Source organism: Oncorhynchus keta, chromosome 35 (assembly GCF_023373465.1).
Source record: "Oncorhynchus keta strain PuntledgeMale-10-30-2019 chromosome 35, Oket_V2, whole genome shotgun sequence".
Taxonomy (NCBI): domain Eukaryota; kingdom Metazoa; phylum Chordata; class Actinopteri; order Salmoniformes; family Salmonidae; genus Oncorhynchus; species Oncorhynchus keta.
The window spans coordinates 69,510,420-69,534,252 of record NC_068455.1 but is presented as its reverse complement, the minus strand read 5'-3'; the positions used below and the strand labels follow the sequence as shown (position 1 = coordinate 69,534,252).

The window sequence follows — 23,833 nt, the reverse complement described above, 5'->3', positions numbered from 1 at the left end:
GTTAATGGGGAAATTGGATGAGAGAGAAAGGAGGGAGTTGCTGTGTTGGTGCTTTTTGCATGGAATTCGCCCGACGGAACGTGTTGGGGATTTGATGGCACCTGGGTTAGCGCTCCATACTCGTCCTGAGGTGCGTGTTAGTCGGCTGGTGAAGTTGGTGCCAGCCTCACGCACCAGGCCTACTGTGCACATCCCTAGCCTTGCACGTCCTGTGCCAACACTGCTCTCAAGATCTCCAGTACGCCTTCACGGTCTAGCCCATCCTGTGCCACCTCCACACTCCAGTCCTCCAGTAGCAGCTCCCCGCACCAGGCTTCCTGTGCGTGTCCTCGATCCAGTACCACCAGTTCCAGCTCCACGCACCAGGCCTTCAGTGCGCCTCACCTGTTCAGCACAGCCAGCGCTTTTCTCCTCTCCTGCGCTGCTGGAGTCTCCCGCCTGTTTAGCGCAGCCAGAGCTTTTCTCCTCTACAGCGCTGCCGGAGCCTCCCGCCTGTTCAGCGCAGCCAGAGCCTTCCTCCTCTACAGCGCTGCCGGAGCCTCCCGCCTGTTTAGCGCAGCCAGAGCCTTTCTCCTCTCCTGCGCTGCCGGAGTCTCCCGCTTGTTCAGCGCAGCCAGAGCTGCCAGCCTGCATGGAGAAGCCAGAGCTGCCAGTCTGCATGGAGCAGCCAGAGCTGTCAGTCTGCATGGAGCAGCCAGAGCTGTCAGTCTACATGGAGCAGCCAGAGCTGTCAGTCTGCATGAAGCAGCCAGAGCTGTCAGTCTGCATGGAGCAGCCAGAGCTGTCAGTCTGCAGGGAGCAGCCAGAGCTGTCAGTCTGCCCAGCATCGCCAGTCTGCCCAGCGCCGCCAGTCTGCCCAGCGCCGCCAGTCTGCCCAGCGGCGCCAGTCTGCCCAGTGCCGCCAGTCTGCCCAGCGCCGCCAGTCTGCCCAGCGCCGCCAGTCTGCCCAGCGCCACCAGTCTGCCCAGCGTCGCCAGTCTGTCAGGATCAGTTAGATCCGCCAGTCAGCCAGGATTCGCCAGTCAGCCAGGATCCACCAGTCAGCCAGGATCCACCAGTCTGCCAGGATCTGCCAGAAGTGCCAGTCGGCCAGGATCTGCCAGTAGTGCCAGTCGGCCAGGATCTGCCAGTCGGCCAGGATCTGCCAGTCAGCCAGGATCCACCAGTCTGCCAGGATCCGCCAGAAGTGCCAGTCTGCCAGGATCCGACAGAAGTGCCAGTCGGCCAGGATCCACCATTCTGCCAGGATCCGCCAGAAGTGCCAGTCTGCCAGGATCCGCCAGTCTGCCAGGATCCGCCAGTCGGCCAGGATCTGCCAGTCAGCCAGGATCTGCCAGTCAGCCAGGATTCGCCAGTCAGCCAGGATCTGCCGGAACCACCAGCCAGCCAGGATCTGGTAGATCCATCAACCTGCCTGAGCTTCTTCTCACTCCTGAGCTTTCTCTCACTCCTGAGCTTCTTCTCACTCCTGAGCTTTCTCTCACTCCCGAGCTTCCCCTCATTCCCGAGCTGCCTCAGTCCCGAGCTGTCCTTCAGTCCCGATCTGCTCCTCAGTCCAGTGGGGTTCTGGGTGAGGACTACTAGGCCATGGTCGGCGGCGAGGGTGGTCTATCCAGGGATGCGAGGAGAGGGGACTAAGACATAGACTGAGTGGGTTCCACGTCCCGCGCCGGAGCCGCCACCATGGACAGACGCCCACCCGGACCCTCCCTATTGTTTTGAGGTGCGTTCGGGAGTCCGCACCTTAGAGGGGGTTCTGTCACGCCCTGGTCTAAGTATTTTGTGTTTTTCTTCATGTATTGGGTCAGGCCAGGGTGTGGCATGGAGTTTTTGTATTGTGGTGTGTTTTGTCTTGGTTTTGGTGTGTATGTATTTGGGATTGTATATCAAACATTGTTATTGAATTGAATCTTATTTGTGGTTGGAAATGTGATCACATGTTAAAAATGAAACATACAATGATATAGGCGTGTGTGTGTGTGTGTGTGTGTGTGTGTGTGTGTGTGTGTGTGTGTGTGTGTGTGTGTGTGTGTGTGTGTGTGTGTGTGTGTGTGTGTGTGTATTCTATTAGTGCCAAACATCATGACACATATGAATTATAAAAGTGTTCAAAATTACCTGCATGATCAACCATCAAGCTCCAAACTAACAAGGGAAAACAAAAGGAATTGATGGAAGTATATATACAAAAGTAGTGTGACAGTAACACATTTTTGGTTGTTTTAGCTCTGTATTCCAACACTTTGGATTTTAAATGATATAATGAGTATGCGGTTATGAGAGTCATTTTGGAGACAATTTTATTGTAAATAAGAATAGAAAATGTTTCTAAACACATAGTTTTGGTTGTGTTTCAGATCATTTTGTGCTCAATAGAAATGAATGGCAAAATAATGTATTGTGTCATTTTAGAGTCATTTTTATAAGAATACTGTCACGCCCTGGTCTAAGTATTTTGTGTTTTTCTTCATATATTGGGTCAGGCCAGGGTGTGGCATGGAGTTTTTGTATTGTGGTGTGTTTTGTCTTGTGGTTTTGGTGTGTATGTATTTGGGATTGTAGCTAGCGGGGTTATCTAGCAAAGTCTATGGCTGTCTGGAGTGGTTCTCAATCAGAGGCAGGTGCTTATCGTTGTCTCTGATTGGGAACCATATTTAGGCAGCCATATTCTTTGAGTTTGTCAGGGGTGATTGTCCTTAGTGTCTTTGTTCCTGTCGCTGTATTTAGTTTAAAGTATAGGCTGTTTCGGTTTTCATTACGTTTATTGTTTTGTAGTGTTTTGTGTTTATTTTGTATTTACGTTTGTTTTCATTAAACATGGATCGCAATCTACACACTGCAGTTTGGTCCGACTCTCCTTCACCACACCATGAAAACCGTTACAGGTGCCCTGTTCTGCTATGGAGCTAAGGATTCTTCCTGGTGCCCTGTTCGGCTATGGAGCTAAGGATTCTCCCTGGTGCCCTGTTCGGCTATGGAGCTAAGGATTCTCACTGGTGCCCTGTTCGGCTATGGAGCTAAGGATTCTCACTGGTGCCCTGTTCGGCTATGGAGCTAAGGATTCTCACTGGTGCCCTGTTCGGCTATGGAGCAAAGGATTCTCACTGGTGCCCTGTTCGGCTATGGAGCTAAGGATTCTCCCTGGTGCCCTGTTCGGCTATGGAGCTAAGGATTCTCCCTGGTGCCCTGTTCGGCTATGGAGCAAAGGATTCTCACTGGTGCCCTGTTCGGCTATGGAGCTAAGGATTCTCACTGGTGCCCTGTTTGGCTATGGAGCAAAGGCCACCCTATTTTCACTCTTCCATTTTCTCTTAGTTACCCATGTCTTTTTTACTCAAGTTGTTGTTTCCTGAATTTCATATGAATTCATATTAAACTGAATAGTAATAATATAACAATGAAATAATATCTTCACTATAGGAGGGCATATTGGAGGTTCAGCCTCTGGAGATAACTACAGTTCCAGTACCTAGTGCAGAAATCCCACTGGACACTGAAGATGCATGTACTGTACATTGCCTTCAGAAAGAATTCAGAACCCTTAACTTTTTCCACATTTTATAATAATAAATAATAATATATGCCATTTAACAATGAAATAATTTATCCAAAGTGACTTACAGTCATGTGTGCATACATTCTAGTATGGGTGGTCCACTGGAACTGAAACCCACTACCATTGCCTTAAGAATTCAGAACCCATGCTTTACCAATTTTGAGCTGTTACAGCCTTATTCTAAAAAAACCAATAATGACAGCAGGCTTTTAGAAATGTTTGCTAATTATTGAAAACTAAAAAACAGAAATGTCTTATTTACAGTACAGAAGTATTCAGACCCTTTTCAATGAGACTCGAAATTGAGCTCAGGTGCATCCTGTTTCCATTGATCATCCTTGAAAAGTTTAAACAATTTGATTGGAGTCCACCTGTGGTAAATTCAATTGATTGGGCATGACTTGGAACAGCACACACATTTCTTTACAAGGTCCCACAGTTGACAGCGCAAAAACCAACCATGAGGTCGAAGGCATTGTCCTTAGGGCTCTGAGACAGATTGGGTGGAGGCACAGATCTGGGGAAGGGTAACAAAAAAGTTCTGCAGCATTGACGATACCCAAGAACACAGTGGCTGAGAAGGGACTTGGTCAGGGAGGTGTCCAAGACCCGATGGTCACTCTACCATCAATTAAGGTTTTGGATTTGCTAGAGTTGTGGGTCTGTGGGCGTAGTCCCATGACTCCGGATTGGATGGTTTTGTGCTCAATGCCAGTGGTAGACCAGTGTTTCTTTCTTTCTTTTGTTTTAACACTTACTTTAAACTTTCGGAACCCTATCCCAAACCTTTACCTTAACCATTGGTAACAAATGCCTAAATGTAATGTTTTAGGTTTTAGCAAGTTCGAAATTTGACGTTTGGAGAAACGTAACGATGCTGAGCAACCCAGTCCAGGGTGTAAAAAAACGTTTGAAATTTGACAATTGGAGAAACGTGGATAATCTTCAGAATCTGAAGTCAATTTGGTAGAACCCACAAGGTCTTCAGACTCCAGGATGGGAAAATGCTAACAAGAAATGAAACAAAACACAGAAGGGGACCATGAGACCATGAGTATTTAAAATACTTCATATTTTGTCAATTTCCATTCTGACTTAATGCTATAAACGGGAGAAAAAGACAATCCATGTCTATATTGGATGCAACTGAGGAAAACCAAAATAATACATTGGTGAATTAATTGGAAACTTGCACATTTGTAAAATGCATTTGTTGTTACACCACTATACTTACAGACCGCAATTACCACCTTAGGTGGTAATTCTGCCAGACATCCTTCCAATCAATAGCCTCATCATCAATAGCCAAATCCTTTATACTTTCAGTTGCGACATTCCCTACAGGTATAACCATTTGGTAAATCTGTCTAAGAGTGTGTTACTACCTCAATGCCAAGAGGCACAACACAGTCTTTGAAAAAAGGCTCCAAAAGGGTTCTTAAGCTATCCCCATATGATAACCCTTTTTGGTTTCAGGTAGAACACTTTTTGGTTCCATGTAGAGCCCTTTTAAGTTCTAGATAGCACTTTTTTCTAAGATCTACAAAACATGAATAGGTATTATGATACAGCACACACTGAGTATACATAAAACTTGCAGTAACTAAAATAGCCATGGGGGGAAGCTTTCCTATAAAGTACTGAGGAAGCCAATAGGATACAATGTGTTGTCTTGATAAAACCCTCCCAGCTATTTTAGAGAAAATATCTATGACCGTTAGCATGTAGCGATTTTCTTCATTTTTATCTGCAAGGGCCTGCATGTCACATAGATCAGCCTGAAATTGGGACAATGGGTGGGTAGAAAAAACTCTATTTCTAGGAAAATGTTTTCTTACGGGCTTATGCAGAGTGTGAGCATCCTGCTCTGATAGCCACTCATTCACTTTAGCATCGCTTAACCTGTGACCTGTTTCTTTGGCTAAAGCTCGCTGTAAACGTTCCTTACCCCCATAAGACCCCGGGTTAGAGGGATTATAATAAATGTTTTTCAAAATCTGCTCTGCCATCCTTCTTGCCTCTCTGAGGTACAATAACGTTAATGAGCCACTTTCAAATAACAACAACATTTCATTTTCATTTTTGGGATTTTTATTTTCATGAAAACATTATGTATTACATATACAGACAATCCATAATTCGTTGCAGGGTACATGTCCACCCTTTCTCTATGATCGAATCATGTAAAACCTTGTATATTTGGTTTAGATTAACAGGTTTGTTTCGCTGTCCATTGTAGACACTCGCCCACATGTCGTACATGATTCATGATTTGGTCCATTTTCAAAACACGCTCTACATTAGTCCCGGAATTGTTGGTTGTGTAGAACGAGACATTGTTCACTTTATTTTCAATAATTTGATGCATAACACTTGTAAGTTCTCTCAAAAGAAAAAATGTATTTATTCTCTCTAACATTGTATACACATTGCTCAACATCTAAATAACAAAAATGTCACTCGGGCTCTTGGGGTTTATTGAGCCAGAAAGTCATCACATCAGACACCACAGCCTCCCGGTATTTGTTATCCTCCACCAGGGTGTGTCAGATTTCTTTGAGTTTCTCGTGTATGTGAATCGCCTCCTTCAGCTCGTGTAGGAATGCCTCGGTTACCCCGTAAACTCTGGGGATAGACGGCACAAGGCCCATAGCCTCCAGGGTTCTGACCAGCGATGGTATAAACCGGCAGGACCAAAGTCTTTTCACCAGCGCCTCAAAATTGTTGAAGAAGTAGTATCTTGGGGGGTCGTATAGGCATGGATGCCTGCGCTGGCTGGGGTGATTAATCTCACAACCGATGCATTTTTCGTGTATATATTCTCCAATCACCACGTCTAAAAGCGTGGCTACTGAGGCCTTGATTTGTGTCCACAAAAATAGTACTGACCACCCCATCAAACACGTCCTCAGGTTGTGTACATGTAGGGGGTGTCGAGGGTCTTGCCAGGGGGGAGTAGAATGTAGGGCTGCGAGGCATACAGTCCTTAGTGTCGGGAGACCAGGCCGTTTCGGCGTTCGGGTATGCGTTAGGAATATCCATGGTCAATGCGTAGGTTAAGAACTGTAGGTTTTAAGAACCCTCCTTTTATTGTTGAACCAGCCCTCGGGGTATCTGGGCGGGGTTAACAACGCCGCTTACCTCGGTTTCTTTGGGGGGGGGGGGGCTGCCTCTCCTGACGTTGTACCTTCTTGGGGCTGCTTTGAGTCGTAATCCTCCGGATTCGTATATATTATGCACTTCTTTAGCCGAACAATGCTCTGGCGCTTTTGGCTCTGTACAAACAGAGCGTCCAATATCTCCAACATTTTCAATTCCATTAAAGGCCAGCTTTTAAAGGGTATAAGCATTCGAAGCCGGAAATCCCCGTCCGAACCGCCATCCCTGATGTTCTGGTTTCGGATTTCCGCTGTGCTGACGTAGAACTACACGCAGCCGCAGGGAAGACCATTCTTTCTCTGTATTTTCACCCAGTGAAATACTCTTCCTGAGGTGTCCGGGGTACCTTCCCAACGGGTCTCGTAGCCTGTGAACAAGCTGTAACCCTTGGTGATACGGCTCAGTTCGGGACACAAAACCTGTCGAAAAACCGTCCAGTTTTCAACCCCATAAGCCACGCATCATTTCAGGTCGGTATATTCTTCTCCTTCGGCTAACATATAGAGTTTCACGCTACAGGCCAAGTAATCAAACAGATACCCCCACTGCTGTCCGTTAGACATCAACACTTCATCTTTCAGCGCAGTTGCGGGAGGTAGATGGGTTCTATACACATTTAGAAACCGCTTTTTTAGTGCATCGTATATTGCGGCTGTATCCTTTGCCCTTTCTCGATGTTTCAGACCCGGTCCTGCCTCCGTTGCTACAGTCATCACAGCTTTGCCACTGATCGCAAAATCCATGTTTAAAAAATAGGGTTTACTGTTCTGGGTTCGCAAGCCTTGTTCTGGACATTTATAATGCTGAGGCCCCAGCGCTATAGCCCCAGACAGTCCTGCTTCATCAGATAACAAACATAAGGGAGATAAAGCTGGGGGGTGGGGGGGACATACATGGTCCCAAAAGTTCAAACACTCAAACACCCCCCCACACCCAACCAGACCCCCCTACTCATCAAACACCCTGAATACTTCAAGGCATGACATATAGATATAAAATAACAAACACCCTCTAACACATGACCACACGAACAGGGGGGGCCGGGGCGGGGGCACATATTTAAACATGCACGCGTCATCATGACGTAGGGGTAGTCCGGGGTATACCTCGTTGAAGTGACTCTTAGAGCCATCAGATCATTTCGTCCACAGACTTGTTCTTCCAACGCATATCCGGGCAGCCTTGAAGCACTCAGGGCGCGTTCCATTTGACACAAAGCTAGCCTTATTTTAAGCCATTCTCGCATCCTTAGCGCTGGAGAAAAAGGCTCGGGTTCTGCACGATAAAAGGGTTGGGACACGCTGTCTGTGAATATCTTAACCGTAGATTCCTCCGGGTTGAATATGTACGAAATATGTCCCTCGCTTGTACACAAAAATCCTTTAAAACATTCTGGAGCCTCAAGCAAAATATCCTCCAGGCTTTTGGCGTTGGAATCATGACATGAGCTGCAGAGCACTCCGAGAATTCCCCTTGTAGACATATTTTAGATGTTTAATATTCAGGTCTTAAAAATGGCTTGTTCTGGACATTTATAAAGCCTAGGCCCCAGATCCATAATCCTGGACATTCCTGCTTCATAGATAACAACCATAAGGGAGATAAAGCTGGGGGTGGGGGACATACATGGTCCCAAAAGTTCAAACACTCAACCACCACCCTCCCCAGTTCAACCAGCCCCCCTAGACATCAAGCACCATGACTACTTCAAAGCATACCATAGAGATATAAAATAACACACACCCACTAACACGTGAACACATGAACAGGGGGGACGGGCCGGAGGCCCATATTCAGACATGTACACGTCATCATGACGTACGGTCATCAATCAATCATTTTGACCCGTGCCGTCTCCTATATTCTCTCTAACCTAGCATTTTTTCCACATTAAACAACAGAATCATGCAATTGATGGAAAGCATGTGCAGTTACAGTGTCTGTCAAAATATTTCAGATGAAGATTGTATATTTTAAATTATTTAAGGAGAATTCTATTGTTTTGGTGATATGAAGGTTATGACTCAATTGCAAGGCAAGAAAACCCTTTACAGACAGGAACTCAGTTCAAACCATCTCCTAAGAAAGGTGTGAAGTATATTACATCAATATAGTTGGTGCTGTGTATATTCTGTGTAAGCACCAATGTTGCACCAACTTACCCTAGTGCACACTCTTACCCAAGCGCATCAGTATTAAGTCAGTATATATTTTGTAATTACACAGTATCTTTCACAGTTATTAACTTTGTGTTCCATACCTTATTCTGGTTTATCATTGCATTTTTAGATGCATCAGCCAGATCCAGGAAGAACACTGCAGAGTTCGGTAATGTGTCTCTTGTACATACAATATAATACAAAATAATATTAATGTGAAATGTGAGACAATGAATTTGTCACTGTTATGCTTAAAAATGTTTTTTCTTTCTCCAGATATAAATCAAGCACGCTCACATGAAGGTAATGGGCTCTGCCAACAGAATCCGTTTTTCAAATCAATTAAAATACTTAATAAAATTAAAATACTTAATTTGCCCTACATGCCTAATTTTACAATCAATGGAGATTATTTTGTCATTTAATCTGTTTTCCTATTCTCCACAGTGGATGTTAGTCTGGATGTGGACACAGCTCACCCTAAGCTGAAGATAAATGGGAAATCACTACAGTGGATAGATGAATCACAGCAGAGAAACATTAACATTGAGAACTGTTTTGATGAAGAGCCTTTTGTGTTGGGCAATATGGGCCGTGCATGGAAGAGTTAGGAGGTGAATGTGAAGAAGGATGACTGGGTGCTGGGTGCTTGGCGTTGCCAAGGCAACGGCTCACAGGAAGGAGCCGCTGGTTTTAAGACCAACAGGTGGCTTCTGGGTAATCAGACTTTCCAATGGGCAAAGACTTAAAGCAATGGAGGATGAAGAACACGTTCTTGAGAAAGGTATTCCAGATAGAGTTGGTATCTATCTGGATTATCAGGGAAAGAAGGTGACTTTCTTTAATGCAGATGACGGTTCACTCATCTACTCATTTATTGATGGACCAAGTTATCAGGATGATGTCCTGCCACTTTTCTCACCCTGGAACAATGATGCAAAACCAATCGCAATTTTGTCCATCACAGCAACATAGAAAAACATAATTGATCATATTCCCTGTCTGTCAATAGCTTATCATGGTATGAAGCTATGTTAATATTTTTGACTAAGTAATATCCAGAATTGTGGCTAAATTTGTATGATCCTTTGCTGTCATCTAACCATCTAATGTTGTGTTCCATTATTTGTAGTAATATATTATTCATTCATTATTTCAATACATTTTTGTGTATGAAATTAAACAATAATTTTGTTTTAAAATATTAAATGTTGAGTTGTGAAAAATACAAGATCTTATTTGGTATCTGGATGTAGATCTATTGATGACTAGGATTGAGAAAAACAACGACCTTCTATTGGCTTGTTTGTAGTTGTTTTGACAAGTTTGGTAATCATCCATCACGTAAAACTTTGATAATATTTACAATGACCAAGTATGAGAGCTGGATTGCCAGAGTTTTGACTCAATATATTGACCCTGTAAAGCCTGAAGTTAGTTGTTCAGTGTAACATCTATTTTGACCGTCTTTTCTTTACAGACATTTCTAGCATGCTAGTTCAATCAGTGTGTGAGATAAAGTGATTCTATGATTTGTTTTTAAAAGAACTATGACTGTATGATATGAACATGAAAAAACACCAATATGACAAATGAGTTTGACAAAACTGAACACATTAGTCTGTCTATACATCTTTGTAACAAGGGATATTTACTAACTTTACAATATTGAGTATATATAGAATCAATATAGAGATTTTAGTAGATTTTTACAGTTACAGACAAAAAAAGGCAAAACATTCCATCTCACATCGCTCAGGATCATTTTCTGTGAAATAAAACAAGTAAAAGATTGAAGTAACTCAATCTTCACAGTTGATAATTACTAAAGCTAAATAAATACTCAAACAATGGAAGATAATCCGCCTTGCACTCTACCCATCAGTTATTTTCCCCATGGTTAAATAAAACCACAGAGTTTTGTGTTTTTTAGAGTACTAAAAAAACCACAGAGTTTGGGGTTATTAGAGTACTAATAAAACCACTGAGTTTGGGGTTATTAGAGTACTAATAAAACCACAGAGCTTGGGGGTATTAGAGTACTAATAAAAACACAGAGAGTTGTGCGTTATTAGACTACTGTCACGCCCTGGACTTAGTATTCTGTGTTTTCGTTATTATTTTGGTTAGGCCAGGGTGTGACATGGGGATTTATGTGGTTTGTTTTGTCTGGGGTTGTTTGTGGTTATGGGATTGTGGTTAGAGTAGTACTCTAGTTAAGTCTATGGTTGCCTAGAGTGGTTCTCAATCAGAGGCAGGTGTTTATTGTTGTCTCTGATTGGGAACCATATTTAGGCAGCCATAATGTTTAGGTCTCTTGTGAGTGATTGTTCCTGTCTTTGTGTTTGTGGCACCAGATAGGACTGTTTAGATTTTTTTCACGTTTCTTGTTTTGTAGATTGTTGTATTTTCATCTTTATTAAAGATGTACAAAACTAACCACGTTGCGTTTTGATCCGCCTCTCTTTCACTGGAAGAAAACCGTTACAAGTACTAATGAAAACAGAGAGTTGTGGAGTGTTAGAGTAATAATAAAACCACAGAGAATTTGGGGTTTTTAGAGTAACTAATAAAGTCACACACACATGCAGTAGTAAAAAAAGACTGAACAAACAATGTTATGGCCTTGCCTGTCAACTGCAATCTTTTACAGGTTCACTTCTCAGCATGAGGAGTGTATCGCTTGTCAGATGGGTGAGATATTGAGTTCCTCTTTACAACCTAACAATGGGCCAAAGAAGGGATATAGTTTCTTAGTAAATGTAAAAGTGAAGGAGTGGATGTGGCATTTCTTCTCAACATTGAGAAATACTTTCCACTAACACTCCCAGTTTCTCAGGTTTCAGTTTGGCGGGAAGTACAGTAGGAGACTGCTTTCAATACTTTGTTTTCCAAACGTATGCGCCAGTAGCTATTCTCTGGAACCATTTGGATGTTTGAACCTTTATTCTCTGGATCCTGTGACTCCAACACTGCACTGAGTCTTCTCTCCCATGTAAACATCCCAGTAATGTTTACCTGTATCACATCCCTTCATTTCAAATACAGTGCTTTTCCTCAAACCTCTTCTCAGTTCCATTCTCTCTCCATAGGTCTCCAAATTTGACTGATTTGAGATTGTCCATTTTTTAATTTGTTTTATTAACCTTTCTTTAAAACCTATTGAGACTAGGGGACAGTATTTTGATGTTTGGATGAAAAACGTACCCAAATGAAACTGCCTAATCCTCAGGCCCAGAAGCTAGAATATGCATATAATTGGCAGACTAGGATAGAAAACACTCTAACGTTTTCCAAAACTGTCAAAATATTGTCTGTGAGTATAACAGAACTGATAATGCAGGCGAAAACCTGAGGAAAATCCAACCAGGAAGTGCTGATATCCTGAAACCTCTCTGTTCCATTGCATGCCTTCCCTCCATTTAAAGGGATATCAACCAGATGCATTTCCCTATAGCTTCCACAAGGTGTGAAAAGTCTTTAAACATAGTTTCAGGCTTTTATTCTATAAAATAAGCGAGAATGATCACATTGCGTCAGTGGATAGCTAGGTGTCCCCAGAGTTTTGCATGCGCAAGCAGCTTGGAGCAGACCTTTTCTCTCTCTCTCCTATTGAAAAGGCTACTGCCCAGTTGAAATATTATCAATTATTTATTGTAAAAACAACCTGAGGTTTGAACTTTACGGATACTATTTGGAATTTACGTCTGCCTGTTGTGACTTGAAACGAGCCTGTGGATTACTAAACAAAACGCGCCAACCAAATGGAGGTTTTTGGATATAAAAATAATCTGAGTGCAAACATCCGAAGATCAACAAAGGTAAGCGATTCATTTTATTGCTTTTCTGACTTTCGTGACCAATCTACTTTGCTGCTAGCTGTTTGTAATGTTTTGTCTGCTGAGAGAGATGTCTTCACATAAACGCTTGGTTTGCTTTTGCTGTAAATGCCAGGTGGATTAACAACAAGCTAAGATGTGTTTTGGTATATTGCCCTTGTGATTTCATGAAAATTAAATATTTGTATTAATTTGAATTTGGCGCTCTGCAATTCAGCGGATGTTGACGAAAATGATCCCGCTAACGGGATGGGTGCACCAAGATGTTTTAATTAACTAGGCAAGTCAGTTATTTACAATGACTGAGTCTGGGGTGTGCAGTGCACGGGTCGAGAGTCACATCCGCTGTAAGTACAGGTAAGTACATATTTCATTGTTCAAAGCAGTTGTAACACTTTTATTGTGTGTGCGTGAGTATGTGTGTACGTGAATCTTAACCACCTCACATTTTGATTTGTTTAACACTTTTTTGTTTACTACATGATTCCATGTGTAATCTCATAGTTTTGATTATTCAACAATGTAGAAAATAGTAAAAATAAAGAAATACCCGGGAATGAGTAGGTGTCCAACCTGTTGACTGTTACTGTAAATATATATTTTTGGGGGTGCCAAACTACCTCCATGCTGTACTTCGATTTGCTTTTGAGTCTAGTGACACTTGTGGGGGTTGTACAGAAAAACAGAGATGACCATCGTGTTTGTGGACGTCTCCTCACACACACACACACACACACACACACACACACACACACACACACACACACACACACACACACACACACACACACACACACACACACACACACACACACACACACACACACACACACACACACACACACACACACACCTTGACACCTTGAGGAAGCGATAGGAAAAGGAATCTGGTTCATATCCCTTTAAATCCAGCAAAGGGAGGCTATGGAACATGGAGTTTTCAAAATAGAAGCCACTTCCTGTTTTAATTTTCCTCGGGGTTTCGCCTGCACCTTGGGTGCTGCCATAGAGATACATTAGAAGTGCCCATCCAAGAAGGCTCAAGGTCATTGGACATAGATAAAATGACTTCAAATAACATTTTATCTACAGTAGTTTTGATTGGACATCATACCTTCAACATCTTAGCTGGTAGTCATCATCATGAATCAAGTCAACAATCTACTGGCAAATCCTTTTTAATCCTTGTCATATGAAGAGAAAATATAAAGAGAAATTACGGATAAAACGTATCATGCTCATTGACCATTGGACATAAACATCACAAAAAGGTTGGAAATCGCAAAATCAACAATAAGTGGTTTGGAAGGAATCAGTGGCTAACTACAAGCATTGCAAAGCAATCACTAGCCTGCTATTCAGTGGAGTAGGTGTACGGTCCCAATTCTGTGTTTAAGGATCTCTTTTCAAGTTTAAAATGATAAACATTCAACATTGGCCATGCTGTCAATCCATCAGGATATCTGCCGTGCTCAAAACAACTGTTAACTCAAAACTGGGAAATCAGACTTCAGTGAGTTCAACACAACTAGGAACTTGGGAAAAACGAGCTCTGACTGGGAATATACATTTTGAACGTTAATCCAACTCGGAATTCAACATTGTTTTTTTCAGAGTTCCCAGATGTCTTGAAAGCACCATAAATCCAGAGATTGCCAGATTTGATGACAAAGTTTAATGACACATTTTGCCCACGAAGGATTGCTGTGCCACCTTCCTGTTCAAGTGAGCACAGCACAACAAAGTGAGTCCAAAAATGTATTGCATGCTGCTGCACAAATTATGTAATATGGCAGGGAGATATGGAATCAAATCAAATTTTATTTGTCATATACACATGGTTAGCAGATGTTAATGCGAGTGTAACGAAATGCTTGTGTGCCCGTCTATGGTGCCTGACCAGAAGACTGCTCCGTCTACCCCTTTTACGGCATTGTTTTGGTTCCCCGGCTGGGATCCGATCAATTGTGCTGGGTGGTGGGCAAAACAGAGGATCCGCTTTGGGAAAGTCGTATTCCTGGTCGTAATGATGGTGAGTTGACGTTGCTCTTATATCCAATAGTTCCTCCTGACTGTATGTAATAAAACCTAAGATTACCTGGGGTACCAATGTAAGAAATAACACACAAAAAAAAAATACTGCATAGTTTCCTAAGAACGCAAAGCGAGGCGGGCATCTCAGTCGGCGCCGGAAGTTAAGTGTGTGTTGTGTAGTAAGCTGTTAGTAGCCCATGTGCCTCACCCCAATAATTTGGTCCCTTTCCCATTCATAAGTTAGCCTACTGTTCTGACTTGGTGGTGCACATGTAGCCTATAGTCTGTTTTAGAGAAATGTCATCATAGAATATTTTAAGAGCTTTCATTATCTGCTTATATGCCCCCTTTATTTATCCTACGGTTCTGACTATGTGTACAAGGAGAACACTGTAAGACCGGCCCACGTTCTGAATTCTGTAGATGTACATTTCAAAAGTGCTGAACAAATAGTTATGTTGACTACGTCCATCCTCACTTGCTCATTAATATCTTAATCGAAATAACAGACTGCGTCTTATCGGCTTGTCATCCCATTGTGCCATAGTTTGTACATCTCAATTGTGAGTGGAAACCAGGCAAGTCAGTTTAAGCAAGTCAGCAATTCAGCTTTGTTGTTTTAAAAGGCAGTAAATAAGGTTGAATTAACTGTTTCACTGCCAGACAATGCTCTGCTGATAGCCAGGTGTAACAGTGGTAAGGTTTTGGGACTACAGTTGGGACTCTGCTGTTGGGACAGCTTTATGTAGGCCCTAACAGTTGTGTGTGCAGTTTGTCACTGTTATAGTGCAATTAACGTATTGTTTAGTGTTGTGTTGTGTAGTGACTTTGATATAATGCAACCCCTAAAATCACCACTGGTCTCTTCATTACTACAGTGTGGTGAAAATCTTTGACCCCTTTCAAATTTTTTACCTGAATGTTATCAGCTCTTCAACCAAAATCTAATATTAGATAAAGGGAATATAAGTGAACAAGTTACACAACAATGATATACTTATTTCATGTATTTCATAAAAAAAGTTAAGCAACACCCCTTTGCCCCTGTGTGAAAAAGTAATTGCCCCCTTACACTCAATAACTGGTTGTGCCACCTTTAGCAACAATAACTCCAACCAAAAGCTTCCTGTAGTTGATCAGTCTCTCATGTTACTGTAAAGGAATGTTGGCCCACTCTTCCATGCAGAACTGCTTTAACCTCTTCGAGATAGGGGGCGCTCTTTTAATTTTGGGATAAAAAACGTTCCCGTTTTAAACAAGATATTTTGTCACGAAAAGATGCTCGACTATGCGTGGAATTGACAGCTTTGGAAAGTCAAAACTCTGACATTTCCAAAACTGCAAAGATATTATCTGTGAGTGCCCCAGAACTAATGCTACAGGCGAAACCAAGATGAAGTTTCATACTGGAAATGCCCCAGATTCTGAAGGCGCTGTGTTCCAATGTCTCCTTATATGGCTGTCAATGCGCCAGGAATGAGCCTGCCCTTTGTGCCGTTTCTCCAAGGTGTCTGCAGCATTGTGACGTGTTTATAGGCATATCATTGGAAGATTGACCATAAGAGACTACATTTACCTGGTGTCCGCCCGGTGTCCTGTGTCGAAATTATTGCGTAATCTGTAGGTCCATGCGCGTTCCATTTCTTCAGAAGAGAAAGTCAACTGCCACGAATAGATATGTAAAAAACACCTTGAGGATTGATTCTAAACATCGGTTTGCCATGTTTCTGTCGATATTATGGAGTTAATTTGGGAAAAAGTTTGCGTTTTAATGACTTAATTTTCATTTGTTTTCTTACCCAAACGTGATGAAGAATGATGAAGAAAACGGAATGATTTGTCAACACAAATAATATTTGTTGTAAAAACTGAACATTTGCGATCTAACTGAGAGTCTTCTCATTGAAAACATCTGAAGTTCTTCAAAAGTAAATGATTTTATTTGAATCCTTTTCTGGTTTTTGTGAAAATGTTGCATGCTGAAAGCCAGGCATAATCCTATGCTAGGCTATCAATACTGTTACACAAATGCTTGTTTTGCAATGGTTGAGAAGCATATTTTGAAAATCTGAGATGACAGTGTTGTTAACAAAAGGCTAAGCTTGAGAGCAAATAGGTTAATTTCATTTAATTTGCGATTTTCATGAATAGTTAACGTTGCGTCATGGTAATGAGCTTGAGGCTGTATTCACGATCCCGGATCCGGGATGGCTCGATGCAAGAAGTTAATAGAAGAAACCACGATTTCTGCTATGTATCAGATAATTCCACAAGAGAATGTCTGTAACGGCTCTCTTCTATCTCCTCCTCTGATGAAGAGGTAGAACAAGGATCGGAACAAAATGCAGCGTGATGATGATTCATGATATAATTTTAATGAAGGAAAAAACAATACAATCGGAAACTACAAAAATAATGAAAAGTGAAAACCGAAACAGCCCTATCTGGTGCAAACACAAAGACAGGAACAATCACCCACGAAAACACTCACAGAATATGGCTGCCTAAATATGGCTCCCAATCAGAGACAACGAAAATCACCTGACTCTGATTGAGAACCGCCTCAGGCAGCCATAGACTAATTAGACACCCCACAAAACCCCAAGACAAAAAACACACCACAATAACCCATGTCACACCCTGGCCTGACCAAATGAATAAAGAAAACACAAAATACTAAGACCAAGGCATGACAGAACCCCCCGAAGGTGCGGACTCCCGGACGCTCCTCAAAACCATAGGGAGGGTCTGGGTGGGCTTTTGTCCATGGTGGCGGCTCCGGCTCGGGACGTGGACCCCACTCCATTAATGTCATAGTTCCTCCCCCTTGCGTCCTGGGATAATCCACCCTCGCCGCCGACCATGGCCTAATAGTCCTCACCCAGAACCCCACTGGACTGAGGGGCAGCTCGGGACTGAGGGGCAGCTCGGGACTGAGGGGCAGCTCGGGACTGAGGGGTAACTCGGGACTGAGGGGTAGCTCGGGACTGAGGGGATGCTCGGGACTGAGGGGCAGCTCAGCACTGAGGGGAAGCCCAGCACTGAAGGAAAGCCCAGCACTGAGAGGAAGCTCAGCACTGAGAGGAAGCTCAGGCAGGTAGTTGCCTCTTGCAGATCCTGGCTGGCTGGCGGATCTGGAAGAGTCTGGTTGACTGGCAGATCTGGAAGAGTCTGGTTGACTGGCAGATCTTGAAGAGTCTGGTTGACTGGCAGATCTGGAAGAGTCTGGTTCACTGGCAGATCTGGAAGAGTCTGGTTGACTGGCAGATCTGGAAGAGTCTGGCTGACTGGCAGATCTGGAAGAGTCTGGCTTACTGGCAGATCTGGAAGAGTCTGGCTGACTGGCGGATCTAGCTGCTCTGGCTGCTCCATGCAGACTGGCAGCTCTGGCAGCTCCATGGAGACTGGCAGCTCTGGCTGCTCCATGCAGACTGGCAGCTCTGGCTGCTCTATGCAGACTGGCAGCACTATGCAGACTGGCAGCTCTGGCTGCTCCATGCAACCTGGCAGCTCTGGCTGCTCCATGCAACCTGGCAGCTCTGGCTGCTCCATGCAGACTGACAGCTCTGGCTACTCCATACAGACTGGCAGCTCTGGCTGCTCCATGCAGTCTGACAGCTCAGGCTGCTCCAGGCAGACTGGCAGCTCAGGCTGAGCTGAACAGGCAGGAGACTCCGGCAGCGCTGGAGAGAAGGAAGGAGAAAGGCTCCGACAGAGCTGGAGAGGCGAGGCGCACTGTAGGCCTGATGCGTGGTGCTGGCACTAGTGAAGCTGGATAGAGAACACGCACAGGAAGCCTGGTGCGGGGAGCTGCCACTGGAGGACTGGTGTGTGGAGGTGGCTCTGGATAGACCGGACCGTGCAGGCGCACTGGAGCTCTTGGGCTATGCACCCGCACTGGAAACACTGTGCGCTCCATAGCATAACACGGTGCCTGCCCGGTCTCTCTACACAACTGACTCATCATACAAAAAATGAATTTGCAAGACTATCCACCCTCTCTAATTACCTGGCTCCATCTGCACCTTTGTTTAAAAAACTCAATATCATCTCCATTTACGACATTATTGTACGCCAATTATCATCTACAAATATTAATTCCTCACAGACAGTTTACCTAAACTCTCAAATGGATTTTTCGGGGTAATTCTGAAATCTATGTATATAACACAAGACTGATAACCTTCACCCTCCCTCTGCCGCACTTCACGTAAGTCAATTCACCATACTGTGGAATTCTTATCTTAACATTGCCAAAACATCATCAACCCTCAATGACTTCAAGTGAATACTATCCAATAATCCCCTCAATGTAGCCTAACTCTCTCTCTCTCTCTTTCTCTCTCTTTCGCTCTCTCTCTCTCTCTCAATCTCAATCTCTCTCTCTCTCACAATCTCAATCTCTCTCTCTCTCACACACACACACACTTTTTTCTTGTATACTAAGTATATAATTTAGAATTATAATTAATGTTCTTTGTTTAACTGATTGAGCAAACTTTTTGTACTTATATTTTGTGGTGTTTTCATATCAGCACTTTGGTCTTCCAACCTGCATCAGTGTTATATATTTCACTTATTTTCTTTGGTGCGAATAAATAAAACCTGTAAACCTAAACCACCCTGGAACAATGATGCAAAACCAATCACAATGTTGTCCGTCACGGCAACGTAGAAAAACATAATTGATCACAGCTATCAATAGCATATTGTGTTACAAAGCTATGTGAATAAATTTCCAATAAGTAATATCAACAAATGTGGATTAATTTGTATGATCCTTTGCTGTCATCAATCCAGGCATCTACGCTGTATTCCATTATCTGTATTAATATGTTATTAATTCATTATTTCAATAGTTTATTTTGTGACATTAAACTCACATTTTTGTTTTAAAACCTAAAAAATACAAGATCTTATTTGGTATCTGGATGTGGATCTATTGATGACTAGGATTGAGAAACAACTAGCTTCTACTGGCTAATAAGAAGTTGTTTTAACAAGTTTGGTAACGAGCAGTCACATTAAAAACACTATCTTGGTCACTTTACATTTACATTACATTTAAGTCATTTAGCAGACGCTCTTATCCAGAGCGACTTACAAATTGGTGCATACACCTTATGACAACCAGTGGAACAGCCACTTGCATCTAAATCTTGTTGGGGGAGAAGGGGGGAGGTGAGAAGGATTACTTACCCTTACTTACCCTATCCTAGGTATTCCTTGAAGAGGTGGGGTTTCAGGTGTCTCCGGAAGGTGGTGATTGACTCCGCTGTCCTGGCGTCGTGAGGGAGTTTGTTCCACCATTGGGGGCCAGAGCAGCGAACAGTTTTGACTGGGCTGAGCGGGAACTGTACTTCCTCAGTGGTAGGGAGGCGAGCAGGCCAGAGGTGGATGAACGCAGTGCCCTTGTTTGGGTGTAGGGCCTGATCAGAGCCTGGAGGTACTGAGGTGCCGTTCCCCTCACAGCTCCGTAGGCGAGCACCATGGTCTTGTAGCGGATGCGAGCTTCAACTGGAAGCCAGTGGAGAGAGCGGAGGAGCGGGGTGACGTGAGAGAACTTGGGAAGGTTGAACACCAGACGGGCTGCGGCGTTCTGGATGAGTTGTAGGGGTTTAATGGCACAGGCAGGGAGCCCAGCCAACAGCGAGTTGCAGTAATCAAGACGGGAGATGACAAGTGCCTGGATTAGGGCCTGCGCCGCTTCCTGTGTGAGGCAGGGTCGTACTCTGCGGATGTTGTAGAGCATGAACCTACAGGAACGGGACACCGCCTTGATGTTAGTTGAGAACGTCAGGGTGTTGTCCAGGATCACGCCAAGGTTCTTAGCGCTCTGGGAGGAGGACACAATGGAGTTGTCAACCGTGATGGCGAGATCATGGAACGGGCAGTCCTTCCCCGGGAGGAAGAGGAGCTCCGTCTTGCTGAGGTTCAGCTTGAGGTGGTGATCCGTCATCCACACTGATATGTCTGCCAGACATGCAGAGATGCGATTCGCCACCTGGTCATCAGAAGGGGGAAAGGAGAAGATTAATTGTGTGTCGTCTGCATAGCAATGATAGGAGAGACCATGTGAGGTTATGACAGAGCCAAGTGACTTGGTGTATAGCGAGAATAAGAGAGGGCCTAGAACAGAGCCCTGGGGACACCAGTGGTGAGAGCGCGTGGTGAGGAGACAGATTCTCGCCACGCCACCTGGTAGGAGCGACCTGTCAGGTAGGACGCAATCAAGCGTGGGCCGCGCCGGAGATGCCCAACTCGGAGAGGGTGGAGAGGAGGATCTGATGGTTCACAGTATCGAAGGCAGCCGATAGGTCTAGAAGGATGAGAGCAGAGGAGAGAGAGTTAGCTTTAGCAGTGCGGAGCGCCTCCGTGATACAGAGAAGAGCAGTCTCAGTTGAATGACTAGTCTTGAAACCTGACTGATTTGGATCAAGAAGGTCATTCTGAGAGAGATAGCGGTAGAGCTGGCCAAGGACGGCACGCTCAAGAGTTTTGGAGAGAAAAGAGAGAAGGGATACTGGTCTGTAGTTGTTGACATCGGAGGGATCGAGTGTAGGTTTTTTCAGAAGGGGTGCAACTCTCGCTCTCTTGAAGACGGGAGGGACGTAGCCAGCGGTCAGGGATGAGTTGATGAGCGAGGTGAGGTAAGGGAGAAGGTCTCCGGAAATGGTCTGGAGAAGAGAGGAGGGGATAGGGTCAAGCGGGCAGGTTGTTGGGCGGCCGGCCGTCACAAGACGCGAGATTTCATCTGGAGAGAGAGGGGAGAAAGAGGTCAGAGCATAGGGTAGGGCAGTGTGAGCAGAACCAGCGGTGTCGTTTGACTTAGCAAACGAGGATCGGATGTCATCGACCTTCTTTTCAAAATGGTTGACGAAGTCATCTGCAGAGAGGGAGGAGGGAGGGGGGGGAGGATTCAGGAGGGAGGAGAAGGTGGCAAAGAGCTTCCTAGGGTTAGAGGCAGATGCTTGGAATTTAGAATGGTAGAAAGTGGCTTTAGCAGCAGAGACAGAGGAGGAAAATGTAGAGAGGAGGGAGTGAAAGGATGCCAGGTCCGCAGGGAGGCGAGTTTTCCTCCATTTCCGCTCGGCTGCCCGGAGCCCTGTTCTGTGAGCTCGCAATGAGTCGTCGAGCCACGGAGCGGGAGGGGAGGACCGAGCCGGCCTGGAGGATAGGGGACATAGGGAGTCAAAGGATGCAGTAAGGGAGGAGAGGAGGGTTGAGGAGGCAGAATCAGGAGATAGGTTGGAGAAAGTTTGAGCAGAGGGAAGAGAAGATAGGATGGAAGAGGAGAGAGTAGCGGGGGGGAGAGAGAGCGAAGGTTGGGACGGCGCGATACCATCCGAGTAGGGGCAGTGTGGGAAGTGTTGGATGAGAGCGAGAGGGAAAAGGATACAAGGTAGTGGTCGGAGACTTGGAGGGGCGTTGCAATGAGGTTAGTGGAAGAACAGCATCTAGTAAAGATGAGGTCAAGCGTATTGCCTGCCTTGTGAGTAGGGGGAGGGTGAGAGGGTGAGGTCAAAAGAGGAGAGGAGTGGAAAGAAGGAGGCAGAGAGGAATGAGTCAAAGGTAGACGTGGGGAGGTTAAAGTCGCCCAGAACTGTGAGAGGTGAGCCGTCCTCAGGAAAGGAGCTTATCAAGGCATCAAGCTCATTGATGAACTCTCCGAGGGAACCTGGAGGGCGATAAATGATAAGGATGTTAAGCTTGAAAGGGCTGGTAACTGTGACAGCATGGAATTCAAAGGAGGCAATAGACAGATGGGTAAGGGGAGAAAGAGAGAAAGACCACTTGGGAGAGATGAGGATCCCGGTGCCACCACCCCGCTGACCAGAAGCTCTCGGGGTGTGCGAGAACACGTGGGCGGACGAGGAGAGAGCAGTAGGAGTAGCAGTGTTATCTGTGGTGATCCATGTTTCCGTCAGTGCCAAGAAGTCAAGGGACTGGAGGGAGGCATAGGCTGAGATGAACTCTGCCTTGTTGGCCGCAGATTGGCAGTTCCAGAGGCTACCAGAGACCTGGAACTCCACGTGGGTCGTACGCGCTGGGACCACCAGGTTAGGGTGGTCGCGCCACGCGGTGTGGAGCGTTTGTATGGTCTGTGCAGAGAGGAGAGAACAGGGATAGACAGACACATAGTTGACAGGCTACAGAAAAGGCTACGCTAATGCAAGGAAATTGAATGACAAGCGGACTACACGTCTCGAATGTTCAGAAAGTTAAGCTTACGTAGCAAGAATCTTATTGACTAAAATGATTAAAATGATACAGTACTGCTAAAGTAGGCTAGCTGGCAGTAGCTGCGTTGTTGACACTACACTAATCAAGTCGTTCCGTTGAGTGTAATAATTCTACAGTGCTGCTATTCGGGGCTAGCTGGCTAGCTAGCAGTGTTGTTTACGTTACGTTGAGTTAAAGAACGACAATAGCTGGCTAGCTAACCTAGGGAATCGGTCTAGACTACACAATTATCTTTGAAACAAAGACGGCTATGTAGCTAGCTACGATCAAACAAATCAAACCGTTGTACTGTAATGAAATGAAATGAAAATGTGAAACTACCTGACCGGGTTGTTGAATTCAAAACAGTAGACGTTGGCTAGCTGTTAGCAGTTAGCTGTTGGCTAGCTAGCAGAGTCTCCTACGTTAAGGACGACAAATAGCTGGCTAGCGAACCTCAGTGAATTAAGATAATCACTCCAAGGCTACACACACTAAACTACACAATTATCTTGGAAACAAAGACAGCTATGTAGCTAGCTAACACTGAACTAATCAAGTCGTACAGTTGAGTGAATAGCACTACAGTGATGCTAATCTGTGTGCGTTAGCTAGCTCCTGGGCGAATAGCAGTGAAGGCTACGTTAGGGCGACGAAATACGATAATTATGCAATTATCTCTGATACAAGGACGGCTATGTAGCTAGCTAAGAAGAATTGCTAAGATTAGACAAATCAACCGTTGTACTATAATGAAATGTAATGAAAAAGTTATACAACCTGCAGAGCGAAGTGCGAATGCGACCGCTCGCTTTGATGATAATAATCTTTACAATGACCAAGAATGCAAGCTAGTTAGCCAG

The 23,833-nt window shown here is 44.4% G+C and overlaps 1 long non-coding RNA gene across 1 annotated transcript; it reads left to right on the top strand.

The window, feature by feature from the left end:
- The first annotated feature begins 5,637 nt into the window (after positions 1 to 5,637).
- On the top strand, positions 5,638 to 11,232 carry LOC118368956 (uncharacterized). The gene is made up of 4 exons (XR_004822465.2): positions 5,638 to 7,185; positions 9,005 to 9,043; positions 9,151 to 9,177; positions 9,322 to 11,232. It is a non-coding gene; the product is annotated as an uncharacterized LOC118368956 (long non-coding RNA).
- Positions 11,233 to 23,833: the final 12,601 nt, after the last annotated feature.